This window comes from Pseudochaenichthys georgianus, chromosome 13, assembly GCF_902827115.2.
Source record: "Pseudochaenichthys georgianus chromosome 13, fPseGeo1.2, whole genome shotgun sequence".
Taxonomy (NCBI): domain Eukaryota; kingdom Metazoa; phylum Chordata; class Actinopteri; order Perciformes; family Channichthyidae; genus Pseudochaenichthys; species Pseudochaenichthys georgianus.
In genome coordinates this window covers 14279219-14304056 of record NC_047515.1, presented here as the reverse complement: position 1 = coordinate 14304056, position 24838 = coordinate 14279219, and the positions used below count along the sequence as shown (strand labels likewise).

At 39.4% G+C, this 24838-nt stretch overlaps 1 protein-coding gene across 4 annotated transcripts in view; it reads right to left on the bottom strand.

Annotated features, from left to right (window-relative positions):
* Positions 1 to 19290, bottom strand: part of cntn5 (contactin 5) — a 204024-nt gene extending 184734 nt beyond the window's left edge. For 3 of the 4 annotated variants that reach the window (XM_034098159.1, XM_071205105.1, XM_034098160.2), the window contains exon 1: positions 18674 to 19178. The gene's annotated coding sequence lies outside the window, so the exon portion shown is untranslated. Of the gene's footprint in view, positions 1 to 18673; positions 19179 to 19256 lie in introns of those variants that run through there. The other variant, XM_034098158.1, reaches the window with a different exon arrangement.
* Positions 19291 to 24838: the final 5548 nt, after the last annotated feature.

The window sequence follows — 24838 nt, the reverse complement described above, 5'->3', positions numbered from 1 at the left end:
ACTCATTCCAGGTTTAGCCTGTGTCCGAGTCATTTCTGATCCTGGTAGTGAAAAGAAAGAAGAACTTTCTAAATAATTAACAACACTAGTGCTGTAAAACTGTATGAGATATAGTCTCGCTAGAAGCATAGCGAGGGGAATGTAGGAAAAAAAAAAAAGGCAATTTTCGTTCCGGGAGCGACATTAAAAATAATGTCGCTCCCGTCGCTTATGAGAGGATAAATTAAGCTGTTGTCCTGGACAGAGACACCTCTCCTATCTTTGATTGTATAAGTAGTAGTAGTAGTAGTAGTAGTAGTGCCCAAAAGGAGCTCAGAATATTTTCACTATTAAAGTATTCAACAAAACTGTGAAAGAAGGCGAAGAGAAGCATAGTGTGAGCCAGGTGTGAACAAATGCAGCCAACAGGAACATGTCTAACAGAAGTCAGAGATGTTGTTAAGAGCGAGCAAGTGGTGAGCATGAGTCCAGGTGAAATGGCCTTATTTTCTTTTGAGATGTCATTTGTGGTAGGAAGATTCTTTTTACGAGATTCGCCATCTGTGACTCGGTAAAAGCAGATTGTGAAGTGGCAAGTGCTCCGAGAGACCTTCAGTGCCTTCAATGACACGTGTTTACCTCCAGCTACAGCCTGGTTAACCACACCTGAGCCTAATGGAGGAGACGGCATTAGTTTGGTTCATTGGATCAAAGCAACACACGGACATTTTTTTAAATAAAGAAGTGTAACTAGTGATTAACCCAGCTTTCCCAAATTTATTTTTCGTGTCTATATACGCCAGGATCCGGAGTCATGGATGATCCTGTTGCTGCGGTTCTGTGTCCTGGATCGCGAGCCCTGGATCTTGAGTCGTGGCTGTGGTCCTGGATCATAAGTCCTGGATGGATATCCTTGTGGATTCATCTTCCTATTATACACACATGCATTTACAAACATTTGGACTACCTATGTTGCAAATGTATTATCTTTTCAATTTACACACGGCATCTATTGCACGTCTGTCCGTCCTGGGAGAGGGATCCCTCCTCTGTTGCTCTCCCTGAGGTTTTCCCATTGTTCCCCTTAAAACTGTGGGTTTTCTCCGGAGGTTTTTCCTTGTACGATGTGAGGGTCTAAGGACAGAGGGTGTCGTATTGTTAAACTGATATTCTGTACAAACTGTGAAGTCCACTGAGACAAATGTAACATTTGTGATATTGGGCTATATAAATAAACATTGATTGATTGATTGATTGATTGATTGATTGATTGATTGATTGATTGATAACACTAGTTTGGCCTTTTAAACAAATGTATGATAAACTGCTGAATTCCATTTATTTTTCACTTTCAAGGTTAATCTCTATTCATTTCAAACCTTTGAATAAAAACAAACAATGACAACTCTCTTTTATAAGAAATGTAGTATTTTTACCTAAGTATGGTAATTAATTGACTCTTACACTATCCCAATGCAGTGTGTGTTCACGCAGTAACACTGAGAACATACACGAGTATACATATCAACCTTACCATTGGGTTTAAATCAAACATTTTATTCAACTATAAATCAGAATATGATCTAAACCAAAACAATTGTTCGCAGTAATACAAAAATAAAAAAATAAAAAAAGGAAGTTTCCAAGTCAAATTGAGAATCTTTAAAATGTCGTCGTTGTTGACACCCTGTTTAACAACAATCTATAGTCTGTGTGCGTGCTCACCCACCTGAGTCAAAGCCATTCCCCGGGGAGGATGCACCGCTCGCGCTTCTTTTGTTTGTCAGCGCTACCTCCCACATCTCAGAGTGGTGCATCCCCCTGAGGGATTTTTGAACATGTCATATTTACTAGTTTCAGGAAGATGAAGAAAATGCTTTCTTTTTTAACTCCAATAGTAGTGATAAAGCTTTAGCTTCAGTGCTAAAATAAAAGCAGGAAATATATAACACCAATCAAAGTTTAGTTCAGTGCAATTCTTTCTTTGACTCTAAAAAGGTATGTAAAAACATAAAATGTAAACATGAAAAAGATTTAATAACACCCTCGCAGAGAGCAGCATGTGGGCAAAGTACTGTTAAATAACATCAGTGGAAGAAAACTGCATGAAAGCAGGTGCGTGCCTTAACTAGCATATAATAGTTGTTGGAGTTAATGCGTGACCCACGGTGAAGTAAGTATTCCGTAAATAGACACCATGAGTACTTCTATCTACTTCACAGTAAATTCCAGGCTCATTCCTCACAACGAATGCACGGCTATGCTAGTACTTGTTCTCAACATCGGCTGCTACATCTCGTTCTGGGTGGGCAAATATTGGAGAGAAAGTATTGCTTATATTTAACATGTGCCAGGTCACCAAAGAATGTCCTCCAATACTATCCTTATAGATGAAAAGGTAATGGGACCGCTGACCCTAAGTACAATCATTCGCCACATAAGAAACTGCTGTACAAATCAGGGACTACATGTCTTAGATCAGCCCACTCAGCTGTTTGACAGTCAAAGGGCAGCACCTGACTGTGGAGAGAAACGGCTCACACAGCAGAAAGCTCACAGAGATGAAACCTGTCCAGAACAAACAATGTCACATTACATTTCATGTTGAATTATGAATGTATTCATTAATAATAAGCACGCCAGCTGGTAAAAGTGTGTTGTCTCTAAAACACTCGAGCCATAGATAATCCACGATGGTCCAGAGGCACCTGATTAACCTGCTCGGTTAAATGTTGACTGAACTTCAGTTAAGCTTTAGTTTTTCATTCCAAGTTTCCCACCAGATAGATGGTGTGTGTGTGTGTGTGTGTGTGTGTGTGTGTGTGTGTGTGTGTGTGTGTGTGTGTGTGTGTGTGTGTGTGTGTGTGTGTGTGTGTGTGTGTGTGTGTGTGTGTGTGTGTGTGTGTGTGTGTGTGTGTGTGTGTGTGTGTGTGTGTGTGTGTGTGTGTGTGTGTGTGTGTGTGTGTGTGTGGGGGTTAGACAGGTCATGCAATGTGGGGAATTAACTGGCTCTAAAATGGCTTGCAGGGCTACATCTGCTCATGCTCAATACATGTGTAGAGTAGTATGCAATGTAGCCTGATATTAATTAAATGTAGAAGTTATAATTATTTAAATTAAACACATTCACAGTAGTCATGACCGAAAGAACGAGATCGCGGATACAAGCGGCCGAGATGGGTTTCCTCCGCCGGGTGGCTGGTGTCTCCCTTAGGGATAAGGTGAGAAGTTCGGTCATCAGGGAGGGACTCGGAGTTGAGCCGCTCCTCCTTCGCGTCGAAAGGAGCCAGTTGAGGTGGTTCGGGCACCTAGTTAGGATGCCACCTGGGCGCCTCCCTAGGGAGGTGTTCCAGGCACGTCCAGCTGGGAAGAGACCAAGGGGTAGACCTAGGACCAGGTGGAGGGATTATATCTCTTCTCTGGCCTGGGAGCGCCTTGGGATCCCCCAGTCAGAGCTGGTTGATGTCGCCAGGGAAAAGAAAGTTTGGGGCTCTCTGCTGGAACTGCTACCCCCGCGACCCGACCACGGATAAGCGGGAGAAGATGGATGGATGGATGGACATTCACAGTATGATTCATACCTCTGCTAAAGGGCACAATCCATCAAAGCATTATGCTACTTCAAGGTTTTGGACAGTGTATTTCCTTGGATAATGTGTTGTTGCGTTGGATGGGCAATATATCAATATGATATGTCATACTGTAGTGCAGGGGTGTCAAACTCAAATACACAGTGGGCCAAAATCGGTACTAGTCGAGGGCCGGACTGGTTCAATGTTTATTGCAAAACATATTGAAATGAACTTATTGCACATATTAAACCTGGAACTACTGTAACAAAGCTTAAATTATTGCCTAGAAAAACAACATTGAACATGAAATAATCAGTTGCATTCATTTCTTATGATTACATTTTTCCACAGGCCAGCAACAGCTTCAAAAAAACAATTTCCCTCAAAGAAAAAAACATGCCCTGTTGTCGCAAGAAAAAAGTGCAGAAGGAAATATCAATTTAAACTCAGTGTGCTGCTCTGTGATGCTAGTTCAAGCCAGATACTTGGCATCTCATCTTGGGTGCAAGTTCATCAATGTTTGGGGTCAGGCTCTGAGCTGAGGAAACCCTCAGGATTGAGTGAAGGTGTGCGTGCAATATACCGGCGAGCCAGATCTAATAGTAATTCAAAATTATCCTGCAGGCCGAAATTAAATCTACCACAGGCCGGATTTGGCCCGCGGGCCTTGAGTTTGACATATGTGCTGTAGTGGTACTAGATGGGTCTTAGATTTTGAATATGGAAATATCCGATAATGAAAGAACCTAAAGAAAAGTGTTGAGCCCCAGGATGCATGTTGAGCAATTTACATTTGTTTTCATAGATTATCTATCTCATTCAAGACTGTTAGGCTAAAGGGACGTTTTTAGCAAATATAACAAAAAGTTGTTTAAATACAAATGATAAACTTCCAACGGCTACATTGATAGCGATGTGGTTCTGATTTACCAGATCTCCTTTTGTAAATATTATATGAAAGCATCATTATTCAAGCTTTCAATTTAGCTGTATTATTGATATTGAGGTATTTGGTAAAATAAATGCTGGTATTTGATTTTCTCTATATTGAAACACACACGCACCAACTCAAATATCACTGTGTAATATACAGCATCTCTAGGTTGGTGATATGTTATGATTACTGTTGCCTAGGAATCCCTCCAAACATGAATACAAACGCGCATCGTATAGGTCATATTTACATAGGGTATTTCAAGCATCTACTTCACATCTGTACACAGTTTCACAGATTCCAAAGATTGGCCATCGTAGGCTGCTGCGCACACACACTCAGGTTTGAGCACCTGAAGCGTAGCGCTTGAGTTTCTGCCTAAATGCCGAAACAGGTCTGCGTGTCACACAAGCATTGTGTGAGCTCTGTTGGAAATTGAGATTTAATGAGTGTGATCTGGCACATGAGGAGACTGTCTCAAGGCTCATTGTTGGATCTGAACAGCTAAGGGTTAGCACAGTTAATACACCCACTTGTGCATGAATGTTACACTGTTAACATACAAAGTGACAGGCAATCTTAAACTGAATTAATCTGAATCCAAGCAACTACAGTGCAAGGATGTTCGGTTCTGCAAAGAACTTTAACTGGTTTATTCATTTACAAAACTAAGAATCAGAAACGGGTTTATTACCAGTCAGGGCTCGACATTAAGGACTGCCCGATGGCCCGGGGCCATCTAGTATTTAGCTCGGGCAATGATCTCTCTCTCCCGTCAGATTAGACTTCACTCGCGTTTATGTCCATATCGATCAGATCCAGCTAGTTCTAGCTAATGATATGATTACCTGCTTATTAAAAGACACCTACACAATAAGTGTCGCTATGCAACTGGGTGAGGCCGCAAAGTATAGCGCAGCATTATGCATTTGTTTACATGCCCACCGGAACCCCGAGGCATTACCAACAGATCAACGCTGTTCCTCTCCCTCCGCTGAAATTATGAATGTAAGGCGTATACTAGTAATCATAGATAACACGGCAGGGTCCGTTACAGTTTGTTTTCATCTGATTTCAAATAAACAAAGTCTTGGCTTTCAGAATATTAAACTTGTTTCGGCAAATTCAGATGTTAAATACAGCGTTGAAGCTTAACGGCATAATTACAAGCGAAGAACGGAGTAACTTGACGTCACAGCAGGCACAACAACAGCCGGTGTTTCTCGTGAGGGTTTTCCCCGGGAAACAAACACAATACACACAAACGCAAAAATACACAAACACACACACGTACACACACACACACTCGTGAGCTTCCCCCAGACCAGTAATCCAAATGAAAATATCTTCCCTCCGTACTATTTTGATCATTTGCTCCGCTAATCAATCAGATCGATGGATTCCAGAGATTTTTCTCAAAAACGATGACTCCGTAACAGTCAGTGGGCACCACTTAACAGCCAATCAGAATGAGATTATGTTTCACATGTGACTTATTCATATTGCGAGTGATTGAGTGACAGATGAAGGTTGTTTAGGAGAACATTTCGGAGAAGAAAAAGTTTGAGAGTGGCGCTCGGAAGAGGAAACCTAACACTGATGTCAATTGAGCATGACATTCTTCGTGAGATGGATTTTAAGAACATCATAAAGGCTTTTTCGGAAGCACTGATAAAGAGGTAAGGCAATGCTGCACTATTCATTGATTCCCAGTAGCCTGCAGGTTTAAATGTGTTGTGCATCGTTTTACATAACTAGGTTTGTGTTAATCCACCGGAGATAATGATCATTCTCATCAACTGATACCTGGCATTGAGGCCATATGTTGCTGTTCATGGTGCTCAGTGTGTGTGTGTGTGTGTGTGTGTGTGTGTGTGTGTGTGTGTGCGTGCGTGCGTGCACGTGCGTGTGCGTGTGCGTGTGTGTGTGATCACAGAGCCTGCCGAGGCTATAAATGACTTTGATTTGTTGTTTAATTAGGGGCCCCAGGTCCTGATGGCAGGTTAAGGCGGACTTGGTCACATACTCTTCTTGTCTGTTACATAAGTGGCGCAACTGAAGCGGTATTGCGCTAAAGGGAAATTATTTTGACCGGAGCGATTTAGATTTGCCGGCTAACGGGAACTCTGACGTCCCATTTTGTGTGCTTCGCGGATGTGCTCGGCTCCTCTCGACTGCTGCTCGGTCAGCTTCCGGATGAGGAGGCATTCGTTCGACCAATTTACAGTAGACAACATTACAAACATTTTTAACAGGGGCCATAATAGTGTAAATAATGTTTGTTTTGGAAGTTATAACTGAATGTAATGTTTTCTACTTTTTTTACATCTGATGAAGGCATTTGCCTTCATCAGATGGAAAGTGTTTTGATCAACAACTTAAGTATTTCTTATAGCTATGCAGGGCATGCAAGCGAGCAAACACAAACGAACAAACAAGTGAAATGAAGAATACAATTGAACAATATAATATTGTGGTGGTTCATCTTATAATTCAGTCTAGAGAATGCACCAGACAGCATCCAAGACCTGCAAACATCTAAATGTTCTAGGGGAGGCCCCCCAAACCCTTCGTGCGTCATTTCGTCCGCAGGGCAATCTCTATTGGGCTCAGGGCCATCAGTAAATTAGCTTAGATGGCCCACAGGGCCCAAAATCCTTAATGTCATGCACTACCAGGTAGGTTCATACGTACGAGGAATTTGACTTATCATTTTCTTTTTAAAAACAACAGATAGCGAACTGTATTAAGAACACTGTAAGTCTTATAGTAAGATAGCAATAAAATAAAGCAGTAATTTACTTAAAGATTGTAGGAAAAACCAAACAGGAAGGATAGATACAGTAGCTAAGATACAGGGCTAAATGGCTAGGTCTCAGACTACAGATATAAGAAAAGTATAGCTATCAATGCCTTCTCCCCCAACATAGCTTTTTCTTGTAACATAAAGTTAGAAAAACTAGTAAAAATCCCAATGTATTAAACCTTTAAATATGAGCATTTGTGACCCAGGTGCCATGTTGAAAGAACTGTTTTGTCAAAAAGAATATGCATTAAAGGTTGCATAACAGAACTTACTCGTGTATATAATGTATATAGCCATTTATACATTTTCCCTCTTGGTTGCTTTTAGCACTTACGTTTCAGAATGTTATCTGAATTGAACAAGTTTCCTTCTGTACTGTTCAATGTTATTTACTCCTACTGTATCAGCCTTTTCCAAAATCCATAAAACAATGCAATAGCGGAGGAGCAAACTGAGATATCCCCTGATGATATACTGAAGGCAAGGAGAACAGATGGTATTTATAAATGCCTTGCTGTGATGGTACAATCGCGGTGAATTAGCCCAACATGCTTTTTAGTTCTGAATGTGTTATATATTGAAAGATGTTGATACCTGGCAGAATGCAGACAACTAAGGTAAGAAGCAGAGGTGAACACTGAGTGGCAGGTTGGAAGGGGAAACCATATATTAGTTTAAAAGCAAAGGTTGTGTCTAAAATATCCATCGTTTGACCTGATGTTCACGGCTTAAATCAAAAGGCCACACACACACTGCTATGATAACTAAACCATAAAGGTGCTTTTGGAAAGCCTTGCAGTCTCCATTCCTCCTTTTCAAGAATGCTTTGACATAGAAATGTGATAGTGTTGTGACAGAGATCAGCAATGTTAACGTGCGGTCACTTTAAGAGTCAGGGCTGAAAACTGGAGCACAACAGCCAGTGAAATGTAGATGCGAGTTCCCATGTTGCACACTCATCCGCTGTGCAATTCTGTACAGTCCCATGGCACATTGGTGGCAGTGATAAATAGATGTAATTCATTCTCAATTTATTTGAATGTGATCTCCACTGTCTGGCTCCCTAGGTGATCAAGTGCCTTCATTTCATCTGTGGAGAATACGGTGAGGCTGCTCGCTGGTTTACATGAACAACTGATTTGGGGATAGACATTTTACATACTTTGTTTAAATCATTGATTATTGTAATGTACAACTTATGTTAAGGTGAGTGGGATTATCATGCACACATGTAAATACAAAGACATCTTTATCCTAAACTCTAAGATGCAAAAACAGGGCTCACCCATTCAAACTGCATTAGACCTAAACATTAGGCCATTACATTAGAGCGAAACAAACACAACATAATCAACTTAAATGAAATGTAACTCTTCTTCTGTCTGTATTTACAACAAAAGCTCATTTCAAATCACATAAAAACCAAAGCATTCAGTTGGAATTGAAGACATGTTACCACAGTTAAGAAACTTAACTGGACATTTAACCCACTAGAACACAACTATAATGCATTAAGACATAACAAGGCTCCATAAAAGGACTCTTCTCTCCATACTTTAAATGTGTTGGTTACTGCTACATTAGAATAAAGTCCATAAAGAAGGAGTAGAAGGAGACATGAACTAAGGCTGCTCGATTATAGAAAAAAATCATAATCACGATTATTGTAGTCACTAATTGATATCACGATTATTAAAAACGGTTATCCATTTACTTTGAAAACATCCATTTATTGAAAAAAAAAATGTGAACAGTATGTTTTTAACAGATTACCCTGAACTTTCAGTATAATTCAACTGAAAACACAATACACATTTTAAAAATGTTAAAAGAATAAATTGTTTTATTTTGATTGCATTGTTTTCGTAATCGTTGCAAGCCAATCGAGATTAAAATACGATTAATTGCCCTAACATGAGCCCGATTGTCCTACTCATATTTTAAGCTAAGCAATGCGTCCATTGACGAAAGAATATTAATAAATTAAGTATTTGGTTTTAAACTGCTTTATCATATGAAGCTGAATTTGTTTGGGTATCTGACTGACAGAACAAGACATGTTAAGTCCTAACCTTGGACCTGGAAACTTCATCAAAAAAGTCATCTGTCAAATAATCGTAAACCTAAAGAAAATAATTGTAAGTTGCAGTCCTGCTGATCTTTAGTACAGGCCTGAATCATGCCATAAACTACCTTGCAATGTTGTTACTGTGCCTTTATTTCCCCCTTGTCTATACAAATGAATATGGCATATCGTATATTATATACGTTTCACGAGGAAGCAAATGCACTTGTCACATTTGTTAGACCTTAAGGATACACATAATGTGTTTCGCCTGGTAACACTGAACGTAAACTTGCGTTTGCTTACAAAAACTCCATAGGGCATCTTAAATATTCGACTCTCGGCACTCCTACAGTAAGTCTAGCTACTCCAGACTTATTCACATTTGATATTCATATCATTCTGTGAAATACATGTAAAGCACAGTCACACATCTGAACCATACAGTAAGTGCTATGGAAAAGGGTTAACCACGATTGATGCCAATTTGTCTCTAATAGGATAACACATACAACATAGAAGAGAGGGGTCCAAACCAGTCGAGACCTCAACATGAATGTTCTTTCCTTCAAATTCTAAAACTAACTATACTGCATCTAACAACATATGTATCTGTTCCAGACCACCATACTCATCTGTGCAGCAGATGTTTTAAGAAGCTGATTTATTACAAACCTCCAGTTGACCAATGGGAAGCTGCTTATCAAAGGCTCAGATTAGAATGTAGCAAGTCAGCTGAAGCATTTAAAATCTGCAATGTTGAGGTACATTTTTGAAATGGGCTTGAATGTATTGTCTTTTCTGCTGCTAACAATCTCATGCCGACATCCCTTGCTGTCACGTCTCCCATTAATCTCCCATTAAGTTAACTATTACATATATTGATCTTCCGGACTGCAGGAGAATGAGACAATTCAGTAACCTCTCACCCATTGGTCACAGGATGCTTATCTTATCGTTTTAATAAGAGACAATCATTTTGAGAGACGTTACAAGGAAGGTCGAGCTTTGACTTGTGAATTAAAATGTCAACATCGTGAATAAATGACTATGCATATTGAAATAATGGCAGAGCTATCATGAAATGCAGAGCAATAACTTAGAAAATCAGAGTAACAGGCCATTACCGTGACTACACAAACCAGCGTTTGATACTGATATTATGTTTCCCCTGCAGCCATGATGCTATGCACAGCAAACTGACAGAAGGAGCTGTGTGAAGGCAAACATCAGCACTCCCGACACAATACTAGCTTTGATTAAAAGCTCCATCGAGCAGCTTTCTTTTCTTTATTTCCTGTAAAATCCATCAGTGATTTTATCTTATCTCAATGCCTAATGAAGCTTTACATCATCCTAATATCTGGGGGACATTTTACCGCTTTTAAGTCCTCAATTTGTATAAGGAATGCATTCTGTATACTGATGTATTCCTGATGCCATTTTCTGCTAAACATTGCCAGCTCACATTAAGTTGGTGATTCACTTTTTGTAGAGTCAATGCATCAGATTGATCAGAAAGTCTACGGTAGAAAACGTGAAATCAATCACTATCCATTCATGGCACAACAGAACGATATTGAGGAAATGATTCTCCCTCAGTTTGGTAGATTACATCCAGTGTTTGTCACAAGGCGATGAACTGCACAGGCACAGCTACGCATAGCAGCTCATTCTGACAGATACCACCATTTCATCTCCCGGGAGAAAGGAGGCATGAAAGTGGAACGTAACAACTCATCATGAGCCTGCAGGATGCACGGCTTAGTGCTGTAAGAAAGGTGACCCTAAAACACTCCTTCTGTTAATGTACGATGCCGCAGTCCTGCTTTCTTTTCAAAAGTGCCCACTGGGTCACAAGAGACTTCACTGTGCATCTTCACCATGAGTTAGTGAACACTAAGAAGGCCTGGACTAAAGTAAGTACTGAACCACATTTTGACTTTGGGCTGGTTACTTTTTATGGATTCCAAAAAGGTTTGGAAAGATGTGATATTATTAAATAAGAAGGTTTTTAACAGTCTGTCACGTCTAGTGCTGCGTACCGGCAAGCCGAACCGGTACTGGACTTGTAAAAAGTTTCGGTTCAAGTCCGGTTAAAACCGGAACGTCGGGAACCGGTACTTGGACTCGCAAAAAAACTAGCATTTACGTATATTCTAGTGTCTGTTGTTATTTAAACATTCCCTGATAAACGTTATTCAGCGTCAATAAATGAGTGCTAATCCCAGTGTGCTCAGTGTACAACATCACATGTAATTTCACCTTCGATTCACGGTTTGAAAACGTAGCCTTTCGCCACATGCTAATGCTAACCGGAAGTGAAGAATTTTCAGAATAAAAGTATTAGTTAAGTTAATAGTGTGAACTTCCGGTTTTTTCAGAATAAAACTGATTTAAATTAAATAGTGTATTTAATTCAAAATTACGCCATATCAACATTGATTTTAATTTCTAACAGTATGTATGTACATCACTATGTATGTAGTATGTACTGTATAATGTACACATGTAGAGTTGTAGAAAATACATGTACAGACAGTACAGTACACTCTGACTGTACAGTCACTACAGTTTAGCCTATACTGTATAGTAGGTGTGTAACAGTGTAATGCGTATAGTCTACTCTACACTCTACCTTTCAGCAACGTTTTAGGGATTTAGGCTCAGTCAGCTCAGGGACTGTTTGGTTACTTTAGTTTGGTAAATGAAATAAATGTTTGAACTTTGTAGTAGTTCACTGTAGTTGCTGTCATAAGTCATTTGTAGACTAAGTGGCAAAAAGTGTTTTTTCTACATTTGTACTTTGTAGAGAAATGTAGACACAAGCTGGAAGAGAGCACAATAAACCTGATGAGTTTGAATTTGAGTTGATTATTGTTAATTTTAAATTGATAATTAGCTCACAATAAGTTCACTTTAGTTACTCACACAACTTGACACAAGACATGGGTTCAGGTCCGGACTTATAAGTCCGGACCTGAACCTGAACCTCTGGACTTGAGTCCGGACCTGAACCTGAATGTGAGTCCAGGTACGCAGCACTAGTCACGTCTTTCTCATCAGTTGTTTCCACGCATTCAATCCAACAGGAACACACAGACCATAGGTGCTAAGGCGTGTGAGAATTGATTCCAATACAAACACATAAACGATGAAACAAAACAAAATGTAAGATCCAGTTAATTATAGAGAACATAATCTGCAAGGAAAATGCGAGCGCTTTGTTTAAGGACATGCCTTTACAAGAGGCTAAGAAGCAATGTCACGTTAATGAGCTACTGTAGCAATGAGGATTGTTAAACAACACGGCCTAAGGACAATTTCATTAGGGTTAAAGATCAAATTGTAAAAAGGTAATTATACATAATCGGGTATGATAGCAAATGTTACGTGACATTTCATTGATCTCTCGAGGTGCCTTTGATTTCTGTCGACACTGCTGATGCTGGCCCGGAGTTACGGCCCGTCTACACTACAGGCATCGAAAAATGCTTTCAACGCTTCGCCCATTCATTTGAATGGGGTGACGTAGAAGATTTTGAATCTTCGCCGAACTGCATTGTGGGGAGCGGAGCATGGCTTTGCAAGCATCGTGAGCATCAAAAGTTGAGCAATGTTCAACTGTTGATGCTCCCGATGCTTTAGAAGCTGGCATCAGCCAATCAAATCCCGTTTATGCAAATCCCGCCAATACAAGCGCTAGCCAATCAAACCGCGTGCAAGCTGGGAGAGCCAGTTCATTTCCTCATTCCAAACGAGAAATTACGGTAGCAAATCACCCGGTTCTTTACGACCAGAACTATTTACCGGGATACAAACCGGGGGAACCAGGCATGGAGGGTGGTGACAGAGACAGTGGGTGAAACTGGTAGGTTTTCGCCTGTTTGGGGATTTTATATCCAGTTTACTTCGTTTTAACATTGCTATTGCTTTGTATGTCGGGGGCGGGAGATTCATGTGATTGGTTGTTGGTCGCAAAAAATCGCCAAGCTTCAGACACGCCCAGCATCAAGATTTTTTGATGCCTGTAGTGTAGATGGGCCGTTACTCTATGTCTTTGGAGGTCCCACCTATTACGATAACACAGACATCGAGAGAGACTTGTTAAGGAATGGTTTGGGCTCCAATACATTTTAAGTGGTCTAAAAAAAACACACAAAACGTAATCTTTTGGGGAATCAATGCCTTGTCTAAGGTATTGAGAAGCAGATATGAATGCAGAGTACAATAGAGACTGACTTATTCACAAAAATATTTGCAAAGATAAGGGGACAGAAATGTAACTAAAGATCCTGCAAAAGCCTTGCATGTTATGTGTCTTCTTTTGCAGCCCTTTTTATCCTATTTACCGTCTGCTACATGTTGTTTTGTTTACTGACGCAACAATTATAAAAAATCATGCCATTTGAGGAATCGTAATTTTCGACTTTCTTGAACCTCAAGGTCAAAAGTACGCGAGTAATTTCAGCTAATCTTTCATTTTGTACCATCAGCATGATGCAGATATGGCCTCAGGCCCCGCATTTGACTGCATTTAACTCCCCTGAAACCACATTGCCCATTTTCTAGACCTTCAACTCACTAATCTGTCTAGAGCATGAGATTGTTAGACGTAGGAAAGATAAGAAATCAAAGAGTGTTGTGCTTCATCGTGGCCCTGGAAGATAAGGCCCTTTACTGTCACATAAAATCAGGAGCTGCCTACTGAAAAACACTCCATCCCCCGGCTCTACCCCACCATCACCATCATCTCCACAAATACTCGGTGCTCACTTCACTGACAAACTATTTCCAGAGACAAATCAAATCTACAACCACCTATTACAACAAATGAGTAATGTGACGGTGGCAGAAATATTGTGTGCAAATGGAGCCACTGTTGAGATTTAGAGATATAAGATAATGTGTTGTCCATATAACTGCCAAATCGTAACAAATACGGGCCACGTATTTTTAATCAGTGCTGTGCATGCTTTCCTTTTTTTAATATATGACAATTGCTTTGTACCATACATGTAATTAATAACCTTTAACATTTTTACAAGCACCATTGGGGGCAGTGGCGCAGAGGGCGCCTGCAGGTATCTTTAGATGACTTGTGCCAAGTTAACACAATGAGGAGGACAGAACAAAGACAAACAGTTAAAGTGGCCGCATAATTAACCAACCTGAGGCTATGGGATACATTAGCTAACAAAAACACATTTTTTCAGCCTTTTAGATTAGCTGCTTACTACCGAAGTAGTAGGAAACTGCAACAAAAAAAAAATAAGAGAGAAAGGACACACGCTGATGCGGTCATGTCACTCATCTTAATTAGATTACTGGTTAACATTCATGTACACATTTGTCATGGTGCTAAGACTCATTGTACAATGAGCTGGCTGCATCATAGGAGCCGGATCACACTTACAAAAACAGCAAAAGGATGAAGATGTTGGCAGGAGCTGTTTTCCTTGTGAAGGATGGAAAACTGTAATCAAATTAACAGTGCTTCTTTTTGAAGATGAGTGTGACAACACCAGAGTGACTTGAGATTGACGGTTTGACTCATTGGACATCAAATCCCAGTCATTCATAACAGTGACAAGTGGAGGAGGGTGCGGAAAGTCAGTGTTTCGTACGCAGATGCTTCCAAGCAATTATATAAATTAAGTTGTCAGATGGGTCCTGGGGGACGTTTGTCTTCCAGACTCTGCGAAACCAGCGGGCCTGCCTAACAAACAAAGTGCTGGATAGGAAGGCAGCCAAGGAAGGGTCAGCCACTGTCAACATCAACAACTTTTCTTAAGAAGAAAAGAATGTCTTTAATCTAACAAACATGTGTCATCTCAATTCTTACCAGGCAACGATGCTCAGATCCTACATTCTTAGTCACTGTTTTTCTCTTTGAGAGTAAAATCACACACTTGCATTCACTGGACACAGCAAACATGTTGTTTACTGATTTCAAGATGCCCAGCAATTTTCCACACAGTTCCTAGCTTCACTTTCATCAGCGTCGTATAGGAATAAACCAAATGTGCTTTGTTTACTGACTCTGTGTTCTTCATACAGCCTGTGCTGTGTGTGTCACTGTCTGTGAACATATTTATTGTCCTCTTGCATACAAATATATATAACGTTTTTTCTCTTATTTTCCTTCATATATCAAAAAGTTACTTATTTTGTAGCTACCTATTGGTTTCTGGCATTACTTCTGCTATTTCTTTATGAATGGTGCGGAGCTCTATTAAAAAGATAAGAAAAGAAAGAAAAAAATGTTTGTTTTACCAACGCGATTTAAATTAGAGTTAAAAAAAAAACACAAATACAATTACATCTAATGTAGATTTCTTAGGTGAAATCAAGTAGGATTGGATTATCAACTTTGGGGGTTTTTCCTTTTTTTTCAGAGAGATTTAGTTAATGCTGCTACATGGGGTCCATGCGTATGAACAACAGACAACTGTGGTGTGTTCGAATGGGATCTCCATTTTCTCTCTATTAGTCTCAGATGTGTCAGTGAAAACAGGATTCCCTTGGGTGCCATTGTCTTGGTGAGACAGTTTCTATCTCTAGCCTGTCTCTTGTCAGTGCTGGTATGCATTTTTCTCAAGTGTCCCAAGGGCCTCCACCAGAGTTGTCATTTCCAATTAGTCATACTCTAAAACCCATGCCGTTGGCCCATGTCAATAATCATTTCATTTAAGAAGATTGGACAGCTGTAACTTCCAGACATTTTTGATTCCCATCAAGGTTAGCCAATCTACTAATTTGCATTGCATATCACACCTGCCCCAAAGTGGATGTACAAACATTTGAAAGCATGTATTGCAAGCAAATAACTGATTTACATCCGATAAGGATAGGGGTAACCTCTAATTTGTGCCAAGAGAAACAAGCACAGCTGTTCACTTCCTCCATCAATTCCCCTGATATGCAGGTGAAGCTACTTTTGATTGGGTTCTTGCCTGGCGACTTTAACTATACGTCTCATGGTGAGATTGACCATTTTCAGATGATCCCAGGGAATTAAAGTCAGCGGTGAAAGGGGGTTCATATGAAAATCGTTTAAGCACATTAAGTTTCATGAAATATATATCTAGATTAACATTATGGCAAATTATGGCCCATTTAAAATCACAAGCATGCCTTCAAGTAAGGCTTCCATCATTAAGTCTTAATGGATGCTGCACTGTGCAACACTAACAGGAAACATTTGCAGTCTGAGACATGACTTTAAAGCTGACGTACTTAATCAAAGTTTTTTACTGTGCCCCCCGCTACAGTTTTCATTTCATTTCAAACCTTTATTTATTCAGATTGGTCCCATTGAGATCATAGATCTCTTTTTCACAGTGAAACCATTTACTACTTTGTGTCAAAAAAAAAAAAAGACCTGACAAAAAGTCAAGAGAGCTGTGTGTGTAAGAAAACAAAAAGGAAAAATGTTTTGCTGATCCGGCTAGAATTGTCTTTACATTGGAGCGAAATTGAATATTGAATGCGTACATGTACCGTAGCAAACCATATAGTACAACTACAGTACAGTATGTGACATAACAATCGAGTATAGATGTGCTCCACTGGCAGTCTTTCAAAGGATGTGAATGGAATTGTGCTTGAAGCAAAAAAGACTATAGGCTTCTTTCCTCTGTGCATCACTCTCACTTCTACACACACACACACACACACACACACACACACACACACACACTTTATACTATACGGTGTGTGTGTGTGTGTGTGTGTGTGTGTGTGTGTGTGTGTGTGTGTGTGTGTGTGTGTGTGTGTGTGTGTGTGTGTGTGTGTGTGTGTGTGTGTGTGTGTGTGTGTGTGTGTGTGTGTGTGTGTAAGTCAACACCATGACCTGCCATATACGTCATAAGATAGTTTGAGTATCTAAATTCCTAAAATAGCAAAAACTAAATCTGTAAAAATTATAACATTGTTTTACCTTCCTTTTTATTTTTCATTTAGTTTTCTTGTGAAATGTCAGCCTCTAAGCCACATGTTGGTTTCTATCGGCCCTGTTTTGTGATAATGTTTATATCAGTGAGATTTCCATCAGCAATGTTTCCAAAGCACCACTATAGTTGAGCATAATTTGTGTCAAATTATATAGCGAAGCATGCACAAATTACTTTCTGTATTTTTTTTAAACAAACTAGTCCAGAGGTTCATGGTTTAAATCTTCAGGAGTCTTGAATATTGTAGTGACATACTTAGTGGCTTTGAATTAGTAACTGCCCTTAAAATAGTACAATGTTTCTTAGTGGACCTGTTTTAAAAGAGCAGCAGGGGGATTTACTGACAGCAGACACACTTTTAAAAAGGTTGAATTTTCCTCTGGCATACTCTGCTCTATCTGCCACCAATCGGCTAATTAATGTCATGGAAAAATAAATTCACACAAACTTAAAAAATAAAAGAATCATAGATAATATTCCTAAATGAATAATGGCTTAATAATACCCCTCGCATCATCCAAACACAGCCCTGAAAAAGCCAAATTAAGAAGATCAAACAAGAGCCTGCAAGCCCCCGAGCCACAATGCACAACCCCACTGTCACCAGCACATACAGATGATAGCATTATACTAAACATTCAACCGCAGCAAGCTGCAAAATTAGAGCTTGGGAACTTAGCATATCTCTGATTAGATCATTCCTGTGGGTCTACTTGTGTGGTAAGTGTTAGATGTTCCTGCTCTGCTAACCCAAAGATGCACTCAGAAAAAACAAAAAAAAAGACCTGCCTCTGACCTAGCAGGCAAGCTGTTTTTCTTACACAAAAAGATATTTTCCATCGATCTCTTTGAGCTCCTATCGAAAGCAGCTAGACCTCAACCCCACTTCAGTGTAAATACATTTCAAAGTGTCTCTTTTCAAGGCTGCTGTGGGCTCAGTGCAGGAATCAAATTATTTGTGCTGAAACCTGTGATTATTTTCCAAAGGCATAATAAATTGCAAATATGTTTTCCATTAAACACTTGGTGATGGGCATCTTGACATAAAAGCTCCATCAGCCACATGCGTACTTTTGACCCCAGTCACTTTTTAGGAAAAGGCAGAAGTTATTGAAACTAGGCTACATGAAGACAAGAGCTAGACTGAAGAACATAGGGTTGTCAGTCAAAAACGTCATAAATAGATAAACGATACCATACAAACTATTCAGATGTGTATCAGGAGGTATTATTAGGATCATCATCACCATCAATGCCAGGAGAACTTGTCTCTCTGGACAACCTGCATTCACTCACACAGCTGTGGCTCAATTACAATATATAGACAAAAAAGGAAACACGAAAGTAAAATACTTTACTCACGGAAATAAATAAAAGTCGTTGCCTTCTTCTATGTTTTTATTTTCTCTCCCAGGTGATCCGAGCAGCGGGGACCGCGGTAGTGTCTCTCCCTCCCGACCCAAACGGCGGAATGGCAGCGGTATTAACAGTATCAAGTCCGGGTCCTCGTCTCTGTCGCTCTATCTGGCTAGCAAGCGTAAACGGTACATCCTCAAGTAAAAAAATTGCAATACAAAGACATTGTTTCTTTCGGTGACCAGCTCGTCCCCCCTCGAGCGAAACCAAACCGTTCCCTTCCACTTCAGGGAGCTTTCCGTCGGAGCTGTGCGTCGTGGTACACGGAGCTTTGGTTTGGTCTCTCCTCAGTCAGCCTCCACCGCTGCAGCCGGCGCTCTCCCTGCAGCGCAGCATCCCGTCTCACTGCTGAGGGGGGAAATGTGGCCCTTAGTTAGTTATGAGGAGTGGCATCGCGCCACTTTCTGCCACTGTGTAACATCAGGGTTATCTTTTTTCTAAATGTGTCTGTTTTTATTTTCCAGTAGTCGCGGATGAACATTGAAAAGTTGGTTAAATTCGAGTAAACATATAAAACAGACGATGTTACCTGTGCCGTGTGCAAAAAGGGGCGGGAATGTGTTTCCCCTACAGGTGCAGTCAATAAGGCTGATTTTGGCTAATTTAAGAAATTAAACACATTTTAACTGGTTAGCTAAATGAAATACATGGGCAGTTATACATTACTACTAGCCTATAGCAGTAGCAGTTGATGAACTATACGTTAGTTATAGATAAAGTAGGCATAGTTATAGTTAGTTGTTTTAATGGATTACAGAAAGGGCAGGTCCAGGGCCCCTAAGGGTTCAGGGGGGCTCTGAGCCTGACCCTTTGTATAAAGTCCGTAGTTCTCACTGTCCACTTCTTCTTATCTTCTCATATATTATTGTGGGATACAGATTAATGTATTCCTAATTATTGTAGTTATGAACAGTGCATATTTATACATCTCTGCCTGTATGACAAGTGGCCCTCCAGTGGTCACAGTTCGGGGCAACCTTTCTCTTGGTTTTAAAAATATGAAATGTATACTATGCTACCATTGTGTCTGACCAATGGGTAGAGTACAGTGGTCTATTAGTCCCAGTACCAAACTACGTGTGTGTTGTAATTTGTGTTTGCTTGTTGAATGCAGTTGTATTTACTCACTGTGACCACAGGAAGGCAGGAATTCACCACCACAATATTTAAGCATTTATTCTAGCTTTTCTGCATTACGTCTTTTTTAACAATGTTTGCGAACAAAATGTGTACATTATTAACAGCAATACTTTTTATATTAAGAGTATGACTATTTACAGAATATAAATATTCAGTGTTATTTCCCCAATATCTGTGTTATGCTTAAGGAGAGTGGTGATCTAAGTGCAAATGTCTTTCTTCTAGTTAACTTTGATTCTGGCAGCTTGGTTAATTTAGTGTTGGCATGATACTGGACAATTGCTGCACTGATGCTGTTTTGATGGCCGTCAACACTATTATGCATACAGCTAATAGTCTTAGCCTATTAGCTGTATGCATCAATGGTAATTCGGCTAACATTACAATATGGAGATGCTTGATAGAGCTAGGCATAATGTCCTTATTATCATCATGGCAGACACAGTAGCACAATAATATTTCTCTATTACATGTATGATACTTTCATTGAAAACATCCACATGGCGACCATCAAGTTATCAAAGATTCTGAATGGATAGAGATAGTGTGACCACTGGAACATTGTGTGACATTGTGACCTTTCTCCAACCATCATGTATTGGTTTATTATCAAATTATCTTTACAAGTCAGCTGTTGACCACTAACTCACTTTTATGAGTCTAGGGGTGGCAAGTAGGGGTTTAATTTCTTGTCTGAGGATTTTTGACAGGACAAGGAAATATTGATTGTCACAATTGGCTGTAAATCCATGGATGCCTCCCTAATCAATAGGCCACTTTACTATCCCATTGAGCTTCAAAATCAGATTGGGAGTGTTCTTCGATGGAAATGACTTTTGTCAAAAGCTTGAGACGTTTTGGTCATTTATTTTTTGTCTTTGTTGTTCCATGTGTTGCCTGCGTATTTAATTATTTGTTTGTTTTTGAAGCAGTTGTGTCTGCGTGAATCTCTATGTGCTTATTCAACCTTATATTCATTTAGAGACTTGTACAAGAAGAACAATGAGTCATTCTAAAGAGAAGGTTGAATACAAAGGTGAAGCAACAGATTTGGATTTGGTTAAATATAGATGGGTTGTTAAGAAAAAACAGTTATTATTCTTTTAAACGGTTGGACTACACTGAAAAAACTGACACGTTGACTTTAATTAAATGTACAATGTCTACAAATGTCACTAAACTGTATTAGGTTAGTTGAAAGCAATAATATTAAGTTGATAATATTTGCCTTAATATTATTGCTTTCAACTATCCTAATAGCGTTATGTGATATCCGCTGATTTAATAAAATTCAACATTTCCGTTTTGTCAGTGTGTTTTCATCCCAGGACTTTAAACCTTTCAAAATGTCTTTTAACTACATGAAAGTTCAATGTAACATATAATTTGCCTTGTGCAGCATTCCCTCTCCTCTCAATGCGGGTCCCAATAAAACAAAATGTTAATGGCCAAAAACTAGATGATGACAGCCAAAATGCCAAACTCAGGAATTGTAAAGCTGTGACTGTCAACTTCCTAAATCAATCAATCAATCAATCAATCAATCAATCAATCAATGTTTTTTTATATAGCCCAATATCACAAATGTTACATTTGTCTCAGTGGACTTCACAGTTTGTACAAAATATCAGTATGACAATACGACACCCTCTGTCCTTCCGGAAAAACTTCCGGAGAAAACCCACAGTTTTAAAGGGAAAAATGGGAGAAACCTCAGGGAGAGCAATTCACGAGGATATCCATCCAGGACCTATGATCCAGGACCACAGCCACGACTCAAGATCCAGGCTCGTGATGGAGGACACAGGACCGCAGGATCATCCATGACTCCGGATCCCAGCGTATATAGACTAGTGCTGTAGCTACGCGTCGACGTCGACACATCGACTTCAAAATATCGTCGACGACATATTTCCGCGTTGACGCGTCGCTACACACACGTGGGTCACCCACAGCAACAAGCAGTTCTAGCTGTGGTGGCTACCATTAGCAGCTAGCATTTGCTCTCCGATTTTACATTAAAATGGAATTATGGATTATAAATTCAATAATTTTTTTATACATAGACGTTAAAAACCTATGGATTAACCGATTCAGCCGCGTTTTTTCTCATTTTAATGCCATTGAACACGTCTTTTGATCAGATTGACAGCTACGGTGGTGAGACGATCTCCCTAGAAGCTCTGTAAAGATACGTGTTGTGATGACTGTATTTGCTTCCCCTGTCACAAGTCCGGATCATTCAGTGATGATACTATATACCTACATAATCTGTGGAGTCTCAGCTTTAATCGGATATATTGGATGTGCAGCTACGATAAGTAATAAGGGTACTTTTATCTTGAGTTCTGTGCCAATGCCCATTAGCATTTTTCGCTCAGGGGTCATTTAGACAACCTGATCCCACCAGAATGCGTGACTCCACCACGACTCCTTAACACCACAATGCGTGGTGGAGTCACGAACTTTGTTACATTTACGTGTCGGCACCACGCAAACAACCCCAATATAAAGTGAATGAGGCTCCTTTGTCGTGGTGCACACACGCATTTCTACAACGTCCCGCAGTGAGCTTTTATTCTATACAACGTTTTTTAAATCTACTTTATAGCTTGTAGTAACTCACGGGAGGCTTATTTTATTTTGTTTGTAGGCCTATTCATAATTATTTCTATTTTTCGTCAGAATGTAAAAATTGGTTTGAATTGTGTACAATGCTTTTGTATTTTCCCCCTTCGATTCTGAGAAACAAATATTTTTTCTGAGTTTTAGGACGGCAGAAGACACTACACTACCCAGAATCCTCAGCTATCGTTTGGGACTACACCATGTGCTTAGCTTGACAAACCCCGTGATCAGTCCTCAACCTCTGTGATTGGATGCGCGAAGTTTACACAGAGCGTCCAAAAGGACTTTGAAATGGAATGAAACCCATCGACGGCACACTATTCAAAACAGGAATCGAACGTGTCCTACCCCCTCCCCCCCTTAGGTCACAGGCTCCTCCAACAGTGCTACGCAATAAAACAGATACACAGAAAAAATTGTGAAATAGTGCAATAAGAGTCTATATACAAGTGATTGGAATATGATATATTAGATAAATAATTTCTAAGTAGCAGCCAGATGAATGTTATTTCTAAATTCAGGTGTTTAATAATCGTATAGCCTGTGGGATGAAGCTGTCTCTGTGTCTGGTGGTTTTAGTCCGGATGCTGCGGTACCGCCTGCCAGACTGCAGCGGACAGAACAGTTTGTGGCTGGGGTGATGGGGTCTTTTATAATCCTGAGGGCTTTCTTTAAGGTTAACCTGGTATTTTTACTCCACTACATTTATTTTAGTTACTTTACAGATTTGGATTAATGATGTGAAATATAAACAACCCTTAAATCAGACTTTAGTTACACCTGAATGAAATTCAGTGAAGGTGATTGTCAAGTGCCAACAATCAGGAGAGATATTTGATTGTTGGTGCTTGAGAAGACTAAATATTTATCTGCAGATCCGTTTAAAGCATATTCATTACTCGTTATTCTCTAATAGTTAATTAAAGACTGTATATAATTGCTATTTTGCACATCCCTTTCAAGATTTCAAGATTTTCTAAGGTTTATTGACATATCATATACTGTACACAACAGTGTAGTTATGCAATGAATGAAAAACTTGGGTTCCTCAACAGTGCATTACAAGACATCTATCAATGTGTGTATACTTCCACCATTACACTGTCGTATTCTGCACATTTCTTTAAATAAAGCCTTATTAGTTAGCACATCCTCCTATCAGGCACTAAACTGTTTTACTCTAGATATCATTTGAGTATCTTCTTGATATTTTCTATTCTATATTTATATAATTGACCTTCTACTTTCCCACTATTTTGTATGTACTCTTAATATTTAAATGTTTTCATAAAATATAACACATTCAAAAGTGCTTTACAAAAATGAAAGACATTAAGAAAAGGGCATTTTAAACAGTCATTAAAAAGCAACACAATCTTCCTGCATTGCAATTACTCTAAACGTGTAATAACGTGCTTTAACCAGTAGGTGGTTGCACCTTCCATGTATGCCAACTAAGTGCTCTAGTCTTTGCAATAGGATATCATGGTCGATAGTATCAAATGCAGCACTGAGATTGAGCAAAAAAAGAATAGGGACAAGTCCCTTGTCAGAGGCTATTAGAATGTAATTTGTGACTTTAACCATAGCTGTCTCTGTGCTATGATGTCTTCTAAAGCCAGACTGAAAATCTTCAAATAAATCATTGTTTTTTAAGTAATCACACAACTGTTTTGCGACTGCTTTCTCAAGAATTTTTGAGAGGAACGGAAGATTAGAAATAGGTCTATAATTGGCTAAAACCTCTGGATCGAGGTTGTGCTTTTTAAGAGGCGGTTTTATCACTGCTACTTTGAATGATTGTGGAACATAGCCTGATAATAAAGACATATTCATAATATTTAATAAAGAAGTGCTAATTAATGAAAAAACTTCATTCAACAGCTTAGTTGGAATTGGGTCTAACATACACGTTGATGGTTTAGAAGAGAGAATCATTGAATGTAATTGTTCAAGGTTTATGGCTGAAAAGCATTCTAGTTTACTATCTAGTGTAATATTAGAACTTACATTTCCGGGAGCTGTTGATAACACTATACTGGTCAAAGGCAAGAGGTCATTAATTTTGTTTCTAAGAGTAACCATTTTATCGTTAAAAAAGCACATAAAATCATTACTACTGAGTGCTATGGGAATAGAAGGCTCAATGGAGCTGTGGCTCTCTGTCAGCCTGGCTACAGTGCTGAGAAGAAATCTTGCATTATTCTTATTCTCATCTATTAAAGGAATGGTCCACTCATTAGATAATTAATCAAAACTTCAGTATTTAGTGAAACGTTATGTTTAAACCATACCCTGAAGAAATCAGCGATATTCCCCAGTAAATAATGATTTTATAGCTCT